This window comes from Hordeum vulgare, chromosome 5H (assembly GCF_904849725.1).
Source record: "Hordeum vulgare subsp. vulgare chromosome 5H, MorexV3_pseudomolecules_assembly, whole genome shotgun sequence".
Taxonomy (NCBI): domain Eukaryota; kingdom Viridiplantae; phylum Streptophyta; class Magnoliopsida; order Poales; family Poaceae; genus Hordeum; species Hordeum vulgare.
In genome coordinates this window covers 519457386-519467245 of record NC_058522.1, presented here as the reverse complement: position 1 = coordinate 519467245, position 9860 = coordinate 519457386, and positions in this window count along the sequence as shown.

The following is a 9860-nucleotide window of genomic DNA, read 5'->3' as shown; positions in this document are numbered from 1 at the left end:
ACATTCAACGCGCTCGCGTCAAGTAACCTTCACATGTACCTGCAACTGGTGTTGTAGTAATCTGTGAGCCACAGGGGACTCAGCAATCTCATTTCCAAAGGTATCAAGACTAGCAAAGCTTAATGGGTAAGGTCTAGTTAAGTGGTGAGGTTGCAGCAGCGGCTAAGCATATATATGGTGGCTAACTTACGAGTACCAGAAATAAGAGGGGGAAGATCTACGCATAGCGGACGTGACTACTGATGATCAAATGAATGATCCTGAACACCTACCTACGTCAGACATAACCCCACCGTGTCCTCGATCGGAGAAGGAACTCACGAAAGAGACAGTCACGATTACGCACACAGTTGGCATATTTTAATTAAGTTAACTTCAAGTTATCTAGAACCAGTGTTAAACAAAGCTTCCACGTTGCCACATAACCGCGGGCACGGCTTTCTGAAAGATTTAAACCTGCAGGGGTGCTCCAACTAGTCCATCACAAATTACCACAAGCCGCATAGAAATCCTCAATCACGAAGCTCGCGATCTCGTCGGATTCCCTAGTGGAAAACCTCAACTCTGAGATTACCCAAAGCATCACCGGAATCCCGATGCACAAGATATTCCATCAAAGGTAAAACTAATCCAGCAAGGCCGCCCGACGTGTCGACGATCCCGATAGGAGTCGCGTACCTCGTTCTCAGGACACGACGGATGAGCTAGACGTCGGGATCGCTAAACCTCCGGGTGACCAGAGGGGCGCCGGACATCGCTCAGGTGGGGCCAACACTCATGAGGAGCACTGGCCTGGGGGTTGATTAAATTATCCTCGGGGCCCGGGAAGTCCCTATGCAATTTTATTAGGTGATTAGGCAAATGTAGTACCAAAGTTGGACCTTGCCAGACCAGCTTTAATCTACAACGAATTATCAAGGGGGTCCCCATAACAACCCCGATCGTGTTGGGAGCGCTCATTTATGGAACATAACACCGGTAGCCAAAACTAAGGGGGCAAAGGTGGAACAAAACACGAGGCTAGAAAGGCCGAGCCTTCCACCTTTTACCAAGTATATAGGTGCATTAAATTAAATAGCATTTAAATATGGTGATATAACAAGGAACCCATGCTTTCGCATGGAAGCATCTGCACCTGCAACTAGCAACGCTAACAACATGGATAAGCAAGCGGTAACATAGCCAATCAGTGGTTTGCTAGGTCGAACAGGTTGAAGGTTATCATGACATTGTTGAGAGGCGAATATTTAACAAGTGGTAGGCAGCGAGACATAATCGATAGCATCGAAATAACTAGCATGGCAATGATAGTAATGGTATCTGGGGAAATGATCATCTTGCCTGAGACCCCGCTTGGAAGAAGAATGCCTCCGTGAAGCAGACGAACCGACGTAGTCGAACGGGTCCTCACAATCCGACACGCTTGCGGAACTCTAACGAGATGGGGAAAACCGGAAACAAGCATCAACACAGAGAATTCACCACACGATGCACAACACATATGATGCATGAGCAGCTGAAAGCAAGCAAGTCACGACATGACAAATCACACAATCAATCGCTACACATTAAGTGAAGTTCAATTTGCAACGGGTTGCATATTGACGAAACCCCACATAGGAATTATTTAGTTCACTCCCGGTTAGGTACATGGTAATATTAAATGTGATTAAACATGGCAAGAGGTGAAGTGTAATTAATCTACCTATCTAGGCATTTTAAATGAGGTCGGAAATGACATATAGCACCTCCGAGACGACCTCACATGTTAATTTACAATTCTGTCCAGATCTGAACTAACGCATTTAATTAGTTGTTAAACAGCAAAACAAATAGGTTCACGTGATTCTACGTGTCATGGCAAGCAATTTACACATAGAGATCATCTCCAACGGAGCTACGGATCAAAAGTTACCATCACCGCAAGATATGATGGCATGAATGCAATATGTGTGCAACGATGGCTACGAGCACTTCAAAACATACAAACAGCAAGAGAAAATGAAACTACACAAGACTCTAAGCAAGTTTCATGTAGGACACGATCAAATCGGAGCTACGGTTCAAAAACTACGAGCAAAACAAGAATTGACTACAATCTCCCAAAATCAGCCACATAGCACTTTCTACACCCCACAACTACGGCTACACAACTCCGATATGCTCAAGCAAGGCATGGCACGGAAGAGGGCAAGAAGCACTAATACAAAAAACTAACAACAACTAGCATGGCAGCAAGGAGCACTAGGGAAAGAAGTCACAAAATGGCTTCCCACACACTATTTCAGACTTAGTGAAAATTACACTAGCGCGGAGGCGGCCGGGAGGCGAAGGATCTGGGTGGATCCGGGGCGGCCAGACCCGTTCCCGCCGGTGGCGGCTCGAGCCGGCAACCGGGTGAGCAAATCGGCGCGGGGAAGACGCGGCGAGGTTCCTGGCTCGGGCGGTGGCCGTGTCCGGCGGCCTGGAGCTGCCAGGAGGCGCGGCGAGCCTGGCAGGGGGCTGCAGCGGCGAGGTCCACCCCGGGCAGGCGGCGGCCGTGGCTCAGGCGCGGGGCACGGGCGGCTGCCGGCGACGAGGGCACCCTCGCGAGGAGCAGAGGAGCTCGGGGAAAGAGAAGGGTTGGCATGGGGCGGATCTGGGCCGTTGGATCTTCGATCCGACGGCCCAGATCGCTCAGATCGGATCTGTGGGTTAGCTGGAGAATGTGGAGGCTAGGGTTTGCACGAATTTCGAGGAGAGAGGGGGTTGGCTGCCACAAAAATAGGAGGAGGTCTATTTATAACAAATGGGGGGGGGGCTCGGTTAACCGGAATCGCGTTCCGGATCCAACCGCGGGGTCGGATTCGGACGATTCCGCACGCGGGAATGGGTAAGCGGCCGTGTAGGGTGGTTTACCGAAGACGAGAGGGAAAACAGGCGGCGTGGCAACAATTTTTAAAACACCGATGACCGTCCGACGGTAGACCGAATACGGCACCGCTACGGTCGACCGTTCGTGTACCAGACGGTCACCGATTGCGACGAAACTTGACAGGCGGCCTACCTATATTAAAAAAAACCGCACGACAAATTCCAGCTCAATCGGAGAAAGTTTTATACACGCTTGAAAAACAGAGTTACGACGGTGCCGCGGGCGTGTGCGTGTGCGGTCGGACTCAGAACGAACAACGACGTTAACCGGCAACTAACAACGGATGCAAGTTTTGAAAACGGGCTGCAACGGAGACGCCGATGCAATGCAGATGATGCGCATGATGCGATGATGATGCGACAAATATAAATAGACACACGACGAAAACGGAAAGAGAGGGGAATCTTCTGGAACGTCGGCATCGGGCTATCACAATGGGCATTCCGATGTCCAAACTTAGCGAGAACAGCAGGCAGTTCCATGGAGTCGTCCCTGGACGAAAGGCCAAGTCACTCGGCCAGATCGCGTTGGACGTCGTCTTCGGCTCCGACAAGAACTTCCACAAGGAAAAACTGACGTTCGAAGTGGTGGACTTACAGAGTGCGTACCACGCGATTCTGGGCCGCCCGGCGTATGCGCGTTTCATGGCCCGTCCGTGTTACGTGTACCTGAAGCTGAAGATGCCAGGCCCAAAAGGTGTGATCACTATCACAGGCAATTGGCAGCGGGCCGAGGAGTGTCTACAGCAGGGATCAAGGATCGCCGATCAGCAGATGGCTGTCCTCGAGCTTGACGAGTACAAGAAGACAGTCGACCCCGCTGACTTGATGCGTTCGAAGAAGCCAGCTTCGGAATCTGCATTCCAGTCGGCGGGAGAAACGAAGAAGGTCAGCATCCACCCGACAGACGACGCCGCTGCCCCGACAAACATATCCACCACCCTCGATCCTAAATAGGAAGCCGAGCTCATCCAATTCCTCCGTGAGAACTAGGACATTTTCGCATGGAAGCCCGCTGACATGCCAGGTGTACCCAGGGAGTTGGCTGAGCACCGACTGCATGTGGATCCTGCTGCTCGGCCTGTCCGAGAACGCCTGCGTCGGTCCGCCGCGCACAAGAGGAAGGCAATCGGAGAAGAGGTGGCTAAGCTCTTGGCAGCCAACTTCATTCGCGAGGTACACCACTCCGAGTGGCTCGTCAATGTTGTCATGGTGCCCAAGAAGGACAAGTCTCTCCGAATGTGCATCGACTTCAAGCATCTCAATAAGGTCTGCCCGAAAGACCATTTCCCGCTCCCCCACATTTATCAAATTGTCGATTCGACTGCGGGTTGCGAGCGTTTGTCATTCCTTGATGCCTACTCGGGCTATCATCAGATCCGTCCGTATGGCCCCGATGAATTAAAAACAGCCTTCATCACCCCATTCGGGTGCTTCTGCTACATCACTATGCCATTTGGTTTGAAGAATGCAGGAGCAACCTTTATGCGCATGATCCAAAAATGCCTCCTGGACCAGATCGGTCGAAATGTGGAGGCATATATGGATGATATCGTAGTCAAGTCACGCAAAGGTTCCGACCTGCTGACTGACTTGGCAGAAACATTCGCCAACCTTCGCAGGTATGATAAAGCTCAACCCAGCCAAGTGTTCATTCGGTGTTCCCAGCGGAAAGTTACTCGGTTTCTTCGTTTCCGAACGAGGGATCGATGTCAACCCCGAAAAGATCGGGACTATCGTCCGAATGGAGCGGCCGGTCAGAATACACGATGTTCAAAGGCTCACAGGTTGCCTAGCGGCTTTGAGCAGGTTAATCAGTCGACTCGGCGAGAAGGCACTTCCTTTGTACCGACTCATGAAGAAATCAGATACTTTCAAGTGGACAGACGAAGCCCAAATCGCATTCGACGACCTCAAAGTCCTACTTTCCACCCAGCCGATTCTTACTGCTCCGCTCAGTAAAGAACCCCTTCTTGTGTACATCGCGGCTACAAATCAAGTCGTCAGCATTGTTCTCACAGTCGAACGCGAAGAAGAAGGCAAAGCATACAAGGTTCAGCGGACAGTGTATTATGTCTCCGAAGTCTTGACCCCTTCGAAGCAGAGGTATCCCCACTATCAAAAACTTATCTACGGGATTTACATGACTGCGAAGAAGGTGGCTCATATTTCCAAGACCACTTGGTGTATGTCGTTTCCGATGCTCCGTTGTCGGAAATCCTCCACAATCGAGACGCATCGGGCCGAGTGGCGAAGTGGGCAATGGAGATGTTATACTGCGACATCAAGTTCGAGGCCAAGAAAGCTATAAAGTCTCGAGCTCTGGCTGACTTCATAGCAGAATGGGTAGAACAACAGCAACCGACCCACATCTACTCGACTCATTGGACAATGTTCTTCGATGGGTCCAAGATGTTGAATGGCTCCGGCGCTGGCGTTGTGATCATATCGCCAAAGGGTGACAAACTCAAGTATGTGTTGCAGATACACTTCGATTCCTCCAACAAGGGGGCAGAGTATGAGGCTCTCCTTTATGGATTGCGCATGGCCATCGCACTCGGTGTCCGTCGCCTGATGGTCTACGGCGATTCCGATTTGGTAGTTAATCAAGTGATGAAGGAGTGGGACGTAAGGAACCCCACCATGACCACATACTGCAATGCAGTGAGGAAGCTCGAGAAAAAGTTTGAAGGTATGGAACTCCACCATGTTCCGCGACTGAAAAACCAAGCAGCTGATGAATTGACGAAACTTGGATCCACTCGGAGACCAGTCGTGAGTGACGTCTGCCTCGAGCACCTTCACCTTCCCTCAGTTAAAGAAGATCCTTTCACAGAGGAACCAGTACAACCAAAGAGCTCGACAGATCCGACTAAAGTCGAAGTCCCTGCTGTGGTTGATTTGATCATGGAGATTCTTGCTATCATCCCCGATTGGACTGTGCCGTTCATTGCATACATCTTGAGGCAAGAATTACCACAAGACGAAGTCCAAGCCAGACAGATCGTCCGCAGGTCAAAGTCGTTCACTGTCATTGATGGCCAGTTGTACAAGGAAAGCGTTTCAGGCGTCCTTCAACGATGCATCTCCCCTGAGGAGGGACAGTTAATCCTGGAAGAAATTCACTCGGGAACCTGCGGTCATCACGCCTCCTCAAGGGCAATCGTCGCCAAAGCATAGAGAGTTGGTTTCTTCTGGTTGCAGGCGAATGAAATGGCAAAGGATATGGTCGACCGATGCGAAGGTTGTCAGTTCTACTCTAACAAGTCCCACAAGCCAACATCTGTGTTGAAGACAATCCCTCTTGTTTGGCCGTTTGCAGTGTGGGGATTAGATACAATTGGTCCATTCAGGACAGGCCAAGGGGGATTCACACATCTGTTGGTGGCAGTCGACAAGTTCACAAAGTGGATTGAAGCCAAGCCCATCAAGAAGCTCGACGCCCTTACAACCATTAAGTTTGTCAGGGACATCATCTCCAGATTCGGGGTACCGCACAACATAATCACTGACAATGGCACGAACTTTGACTCGGACAGATTCAAAGGTTTCTGTATAGGCCAAGGTATCCGATTGGATTTTGCATCTGTGGCGCATCCCCAAACAAACGGGCAAGCAGAGCAGGCGAATGGACTTATTCTGCAAGGTTTGAAGCCTCGACTCCTGTGGAGAAGTGGGACATGCTGCCGACACATGGGTCACCGAGCTGCCTTCGGTGCTGTGGGGTCTCCGCACAACCCCAAATAGATCTACAGGGCGATCCCCGTTCTTCCTCGTTTACGGAGCAGAGGCAGTCCTTCCGAGTGACTTGCTTCACAACGCTCCATGAGTTGAACTCTTCTCCGAAGCTGAAGCAGAGCAAGCAAGGTAAGACGGAGTGGATCTTCTAGAGGAGGAGCGCGAGATGGCACTAACTCGCTCAACCATTTATCAACAAGATCTGCGGTGCTTTCACGCGCGACACGTCAGGAGTCGTACATTCCAAGCAGGCGACCTGGTGCTCCGAGTGGATCAGCAGAGACCTCACAAGTTGGCTCCCGCCTGGGAAGGACCCTTCATCATCTCCAAGGTGCTCAACAACGGAGCATATCGACTCTACAACCTCGACAGGGAAACGGACGAGCCGAGAGGATGGAACGGGGATCTCGTGAAGCGCTTCTACACGTGACCGTCGACTGAAGTAATGTAAAGAACAAGTATCGTTGAAGTAATACAAAGCAGATTGAGTTTTTGCAGATGCAAAGTTCTTCCGTGTTCGCAGACTCCGGTCTCAAAAAAAAACTTTCTCCGAGTGTGCACTAAACGTCGCACTCGGGGACTTAGCTGCGATCCAGAATCGCCTAAGTACAAACTTTCTCCGAGTGTGCACTAAACGTCGCACTCGGGGACTTAGCTGCGATCCACAATCGCCTAAGTACAAACTTTCTCCGAGTGTGCACTAAACGTCGCACTCGGGGACTTAGCTGCGATCCAGAATCGCCTAAGTACAAATTTTTTCCGAGCGTGCACTAAACGTCGCACTCGAGGACTTAGCTGCGATCCAGAATCGCCTAAGTACAAACTTTCTCCGAGTGTGCACTAAACGTCGCACTCGGGGACTTAGCTGCGATCCAGAATCGCCTAAGTACAAACTTTCTCCGAGTGTGCACTAAATGTCGCACTCGGGGGACTTATCTGCGATCAAGAATCGCTTAAGTACAAACTTTCTCCGAGTGTGCACTAAACGTCGCACTCGGGGACTTAGCTGCGATCAAGAATCGCCTAAGTACAAACTTTCTCCGAGTGTGCACTAACCGTCGCACTCGGGGACTTAGCTGCGATTAAGAATCGCCTAAGTACCAACTTTCTCCGAGTGTGCACTACACGTCGCACTCGGGGACTTAGCTGCGATCAAGAATCACCTAAGTACCAACTTTCTCCGAGTGTGCACTAACCGTCGCACTCGGGGACTTAGCTGCGATCAAGAATCGCCTAAGTACCAACTTTCTGTGAGTGTGCACTACACGTCGCACTCGGGGACTTAGCTGCGATCAACACTCGCCTAAGTACCAACTTTCTTCGAGTGTGCACTACACGTCGCACTCGGGGACTTAGCTGCGATCAAGAATCGCCTAAGTACCAACTTTCTCCGAGTGTGCACTACACGTCGCACTCGGGGACTTAGCTGCGATCCAGAATCGCCTAAACAACAACTTTCTCCGAATGCGCTCTAACCGTCACACTTGGGCAATTGTTTGCGATCAAGAATCGCCTAAGTAAAAAGCTTCCTTCGAGTGTATCTCAGAGATCCACTCGGAGGTTAGCAACTACCCTCATTGGGGCTCATGTAGATGTCAAGACAACTGACAATTACATGAGTAGCAGACCCTCATCGAAGCTCATGCAGATGTCAAGACAACTGACAAATACATGAGTAGCAACTCGCTCCGAGTACGACTTTACAGTCGCGCCCGAAGACTTAGCTGCGATCACGAATCGCCTAAGTAAACAATTGCCTTCGAGTGTATCCTAGAGATCCACTCGGAGACTTAGCAGACCCTCATTGAGGCTCATGCAGATGTCAAGACAACTGACAACTACATGCTCCGCATGTTTGCCAATGGCTTCACCAAGAAACGTCAAACAAAAACCACGAGCCAAAATCGTGTCAACAATTATTTGGCAAAGGAAGAGCAAAATATTCGGTTCCAATTCAAAGTTGGTTTAAAGATAGTCGGTTCGGTGTAGATCAAGCTTATCCACACCGAACCACGAATGTGACGGCCAACAGCAGTGGCCAAAGTTTGATACAACTACCACTCGGCATACCGAGGTAAAGTTTTTTCAAGCGTCGTCAGGACTGGCACTCGGACTGGCAGGCTCCATGAAAGTGTCGAGGTCGATCCCGTCGGCGATGCGAGTGGCGCTCTCAAGGAAGGTCTCCATGAAATCTTCGAATCGAAGCTTCTTGGTGTTGGCAACTTGCAACGCCTTCAGCTTCTCTTCGCGAACCTCCTTGCAGTGCACTCGGACCAGCGACAGCGCCACGTCCGCACCACAGCGAGAAGCAGACTTCTTCCACGCCTGCACTCTGTTCGGGACGTCCTCCAGCCGAGTCATCAACCCTTCCATCTCCCGCCGGGACTCGTCTTCAGGCCACAGCTCCTTGTCGATTCGGCCGACGACCTCTCTCAGGCGACCAACAAAAGGTCCCACTTTGCCAAGGCGAATGTGCGCTCGGAGCATGTCTCGATTGGCGTCCTCGCCGAGTGGAACGTTCGGAATAACCGACCGCTCAATGTCAGCTGCTTCAGCATCAGCGTCCATACAAAAATCTGCAAAGACAAGACGAGCAGACAGTAAGCGCATCATGAAATACAAAGTCAAAAAGCACTCGGAAAAACATAACTTACCACCGAGAAGCGCAATCATCTTCCTTGCCCAGTCACTGACGTACTTCTCGTGTGATATGCACCGCCTGTTCATCACCTTCATCTGTCCCATCAGCTCAGTTCTTTGTTTCCCCATTTTCTCCATTTCGGCCACCAATGCCTTGTTTGCCTCACGGGACTCCTCCAAGGACTTCTCTTGTTCAGCCAGAGCGCCCTTCACACCAGCGAAGTCATGAACAGCTGCCTCCAGTTCCGCAGCAAGCTGAATTTTTTCAGCCTTCAGAGCGTTGTACGCTGATCCCATCTCGCAAGTCTTCTGCAAATCAGCGCGAAGAGAAGATCAGACAAATTCAACAAGGAAAACAATAAAAGCTCGAAGATTCTTCAGACCCCTGCCGACGCAAGCAGTCGACAGCGGCCTCGGGGAGTACACCCAGTGGGTTCACTAAGAGTGACCCCACTGCCATGAAGCTCAAACAGGTCCGCCCTATTGAGCTAAATAACAAAAACAAGCCTATGAGGCTACTACTACCCGACCTGAGTAAAATTACTCTCGGGGACTACTTCCAGTAGGTG